The following is a 5042-nucleotide window of genomic DNA, read 5'->3' on the forward strand; positions in this document are numbered from 1 at the left end:
GGAGTCCCTGGGAATGACTCTGAAAGGAGTTCTCCAACGTGAATAAATTAGTCGGGGCAAAGTCTGGCATTCACCTTTTGTTCAGTTAATGTCGGGGAGAATTCACCTGGATCAGTACTGGCTACTTAACAGGAACCTACAGGGCATTAGGATTTGGCCTTCTGTGATTTGGATCCTTTCTAAATTATAGTTTATGCCAGAATGCTGCAATGTTATGTGTTGGAAGAGCCAGGGAAAAGCAAGTTTTTACAGCTCTCAGAGACCTATGACCGCAGCTGGAGCTATTCTTTCTACTCTCTCCCCACACCACAAGCCTTCATGAGGCTTTAAAGCCAGAGAAATCGAGGCATATGTAAGGGACCTGCCAAAAAATATACTAATGGAGCAAACAAGTCCATTATTCCCAGTTTTCTAGGCGACACGTTTCAGTCTGTATGTACTATATTTCTGCAAGAGGTGTTTAATATTTACAGGTGAAGGAACTCAGGCTTGCTGGTTTTCTTGGATTCCTTTCTAACCTGCCCTCGTTTCTTTTTTCCCCACCTCCTTCCCTCTTTTGTGGCTTTCCGGTGTAAGTGCCCACAGCAACCCCCTGTTCAGGATCCAGGAGTAATCCTTCACCGCAGGAATAAGGTGGACTTCGGCAACAGCCGCCGAAATGCCAAGATCACACATTCCCAGCACCCTGCCCTGCCAGTGGCGGGGGGGAAAGGAGGAAACTCCAGTTTATGTTAATAAGGTGTGGAGGGTGGCCAAAATATTTTGTGAGTTTTCCGGCTTGAAAGGGTAATGAAGCTACCTCTGTCTCAGTACGCTGGCACGGGAGCAAGCTAAACAACTGGGAAATGTGTTTCAAAGGAGAAATACAGAGCACAAACTCCCCGGGTTTTGCACTTCCACTGGGGGCTGAGCTTTGCCTCCTTCCACCTTTTTTCCAGGCTGGTGGCTCCCCTTCACACAAAAAGAGGGATGGATGGGGGAGGGCGAGTGAGCTGTTTCTACGGATTAGCTTCAGGCAGCTCTCACCAGACTGAAAGTTACACTCGAAAGCATTTCATAGTTTATACCAAAATAATGAATTGTTTAGTACGTAAAGTAAACCCAGAAAGTTATTCCTGTAAATTTGGTATAAAATCTACCTATTTATTAGCTTTGAGCAAAAGAAACCTCCACACTGCTGCGAGCACGGTCAGATTCTTTGGGCGCGCTTCAAAAAGCTCGCTCTTTTTGTCATTCCTCTCTGACCTCCTCCCTGCTAGTCCTGGGATGAAAAGCAAGCCAAAGATCTGCTGAGAAATGGGCCGAGCCACTGCTGACCTTTGCAAATCCAATTTCTTCAAAGCGAGAGCTAATCGACGTGTTCCCACGCTGTGTATTGCTGAAACGTACGATGCAATTCAAGGAATGAATTCACCATGGTGCAATCTCATTTTGCATCCAGTTTTCTTGCTATGTGTCAGAGGGTGAAGGAGGCAGAGTGTGGTACAAGTTATAAACAGCAGTCACACACAAGTTTCACAAACCACGTTAAGTCTGTCTTTGAAAGATTTTGTACTTTGGAGGGGTTCTTTCCCTTAAAATTTAAAATGCGTTAGCCTCCCCCCTTCTACCTTCCTCCCCCTCCAAAACAGAGAGACATTTTGTAGTGATTTAAAAGAAAAATAAGCCAATGAGAGTTTGTACTGAACAATCTCCAAATAGAAGAAAAAATAGCTCGCCGGGCGTATTATCTGATGTGTAACTGAGGTTACACATTGGAGAGGTGTCTGGGGAGATTCGCATGCACAGTAGCTGTAGGTGAATGGGATGATGGTACAGGAAGAGCTTTAAAATTCATATTTAAAATTCAGATTCTCTCTCTCACTTTGCACATCAGATTTGGTACGAGTGCTATTCCTGTTTTACAGCAGTGAGAGCGGTCCCCTCTGTGCGAAGTTTTGCAATCTCTGCTAGGTACCACAGGTGTGCCTGCAGGATCCGCGCAGGAAAAGCATATTGGCATTCCTAACCTAAATCTTATAATCTTGTTTCAACAGGTGCATGGAGACTGGCCCCCTCCCTCTGTTTTCCAGAAGGAGCTGCTGTTTGTTTCCCGTGCAGCTGGCCAAACCCTGCCTGACCCCAGCGCCGGGTAGCCTGATACACCCGACGTGAGCGAGCGGCGATGCAGTGCAGCCTGCTTACGTGCCCCGAGCGGTGCCTGTTTGCATAACGATGCCACTTTTTGTCTGGGGCAAAAGGGACGGAAGAGGACTCTCATTCCTCATTCAACTACTGTGGGGCATATGTCACGGGTAGCACATCTCAAGCCATTTCGTCAGCGCCAGAGAGAGGAGTTACGTCATTCCTAGCGTGGGGTTGGGTTCGGTGTGCCTCTCTTGGGAGGCCACCTCTCCAGCTGGGAAGCCGTGGCATGGCAGGCAGCCACCAAGCTGCTCCACATTTGGTGCCTAACCACAGACCTCCCGGCGTACAGTGTATCCCGCCGGTTTGGTCGTGTAGTAGAACCAGGGATATTGCGACCTATTTATTTATTTCATTATCGTCTTTGTTGCGCAAATGTAATTCCATTAGAGCTGATGTAATGTAGAATCAGGCCCTTAGGGTAATGGGCTAAACTATATTCTGGCTGTGTAAGCTGAAGACTTTCAGAGGAAGCCTCAATGCTCTCATTTTTTGGTTGTCCTTAGCAGAGCAAATGAAAATATATCATTGTTCTCAAGATTGCTGAATAAAGCAAGTCCTTTTTAAAATTTTATTTCCATAGCCATAAATAGTAAATTTCATCCATTCATGACTGGTTTATAAAAGAGTTTGCGAACTAACCAGATCTGGAGAACTTTCTTTCTCAGCAAGTATTGCAATAAGAGAATTGTTTGTGTTTTTATTACTTTCCCAATATTTTTGTTATTCTCTTTCCTAAGACACGATTAGATTTTCCAGTCTTCTGGACATCAAAGATTTTGGAGAAGAGATTGTATAAACTGGATAGGTAACAGCTGTTACCAGACGGATTTACTGGTGGAAAGGGGAGAAGGCTAATTTCTTTTATGTGCTTCCTTCCACTGCTGGCACCTTTCACTGTGGCACACTGTTCCTGTCCTGTGACAGGGAATATCTTTGCACAGAGGGAGCCCTTGTCCACAGGATTACACCTACCTTTGGGTTTCGCTGTTATTTGTAAGTAACTTTTCCAAATGCCTTCATCATAGCTCTTTTACCTGCTGTTCCAGTAGTTTATTAGAGAGAAAAGAATAGGAGAGCAGCTCTATCTGTGGTAGTTAATAGCACTGACTTACAGATTTTCACTTCTGACCTTTTCAAGTCAGAATTTTTGTTTGCTCCACTTCTGGACATCTTAGGACACTTCAAAGTGGATTTATTTCTGTAAAATAAAAAATTGTACAGTGAATTCCCCAAGAAAGGCCACAAAGGACTGAAGCAGGGTTTTAGCTTGAATAAAAACTGCAGTCTCTCTGCTGCACCCTCCCATTTAATGTGGGAATGAACATTTGCATGAATCCTCTTTATTTCCTCATCTGGTGTAAAATTCCTTGTAAAATTCTTTAGGAAAGATCTTGGAGGGGAAATGCTAATTTGTAGTATTGCAAAGTACTAGCTGGTAAAATAGATTGTGTGCGTGTATGACAACGTGATTTTTGCATATTGCCATGCCAACAATATCTGATCCCATTCAGATAACAGTAAAGCAACCTACAGCTTTGACCAGATTCGAAGAAAGTCACACTACTTCTACTTTTTCTTATTTTAGGTTTGATCTACTTGCTTTCACATTTGCATGTTGTGTTTTAAAGTACCCACCCTCGCGTTTTTCAAGCTTCAGCAAAAGACAGCACTTTCAATATTTATTGTCTGCAAAAAATGTCCTATGAATATTCTAAGACATCCAATCTGATCTAAAAATTTAAGAGGGACTGGCAACTAGTCTCCCTCTTCCTGAGGTAACCGGGATGAATACTTTTGATCCTTCCCTGCTCTGAGCAACATTAGAGTCTATTGCTATTGCAGGAGAAGAGGCTCTGGCTTCACCCAGTTTGTGAGGATCCTCAGACCTTTGCAAAAATGCTCAGTTTCTCACAGTTTGACCCTTTTCTGAAAGCTGGCCTGGGGGCACTGGGCACCTCATCTGGGAGAACACCACTGGAGCAGATAATTCATGTCAAAGGCAGCTGGGCTGCTGTCGGAAGACTGAATCCTGGCTGGAGAAGGACAGAACAGAAGCCATGTCCAAAAAACCATCTCTAATGTGATTTTGGGTTTTTTTTTCATTACGCTTTAGGCCTCAATTAATTTCAAACGTTTTTCTTCCGTCTCCTTCATTTGCTCCCTGACTACTGCTCCATATATTTAAAGCTAATGACCCCGAAAAGAGAGGAAGTCCTTCTTTTAAAAGAGCTACTGAGCTTTTGTGCTAAGCCCAGAATATTTTTTTCCACACAACCAGTGGAGAAATGAGAACATCTCTGCCAGCTTCAAGGTGAAATTCTCCATCTTTAGTGAGCGTTTAGACTGCAATCAAGATGAAACTTCAAAGGCAAAACTACAGAGGAGGCTCACAGGCTAGGTGGGCAGTTTGCTGCAGGAGCAGGGAAATAAGCCTTATCCACTGCTCCTCTTGTAGTGGGAATTTGCCATTCAGCTGGCACTGTAAACACAGCAAAGAGGTTTTATCACAAAGAAGAAGTCTGAAAAGGTGTCAGTTTGCAAAATTGAAGGAGCTGGCAGGATTTAGATTCCAGAAACAAAACTGCTATGATAATTGTTTTCCCTTTTGTTCATTTTGTCTGATTATAGTCCAGAACGAAAAATATTTCGGTAGCTTGCAAAGCTGGAAGCTAACCAGGTTATCAGAATGGGCTCCAGCTCACTGAGGGATAGCAAGAAATATGCTTTTCTTCTTTAGGATGTTGTTAATAGTTTTGTATTGCTTGCCAGCTTATTAAAACTTTGATTTGATTTGATTTGAGAGGAGATGGCTAATTGAGGAAGATCCTTGATTTTTCTTTGAAGAAAACAAGTTT

At 43.4% G+C, this 5042-nt stretch overlaps 1 long non-coding RNA gene across 3 annotated transcripts in view; it reads left to right on the forward strand.

Moving 5' to 3' along the window:
* LOC103918081 overlaps positions 1-4981 on the forward strand; it is a 23255-nt gene extending 18274 nt beyond the window's left edge. For all 3 annotated transcript variants that reach the window (XR_663662.1, XR_663663.1, XR_663664.1), the window contains exon 6: positions 2037-4981. This is a non-coding gene — a long non-coding RNA (uncharacterized LOC103918081). The remainder of the gene's footprint in view (positions 1-2036) is intronic.
* Positions 4982-5042: the final 61 nt, after the last annotated feature.

Source organism: Pygoscelis adeliae, unplaced genomic scaffold (assembly GCF_000699105.1).
Source record: "Pygoscelis adeliae isolate BGI_AS28 unplaced genomic scaffold, ASM69910v1 Scaffold96, whole genome shotgun sequence".
In the NCBI taxonomy this organism is placed as follows: domain Eukaryota; kingdom Metazoa; phylum Chordata; class Aves; order Sphenisciformes; family Spheniscidae; genus Pygoscelis; species Pygoscelis adeliae.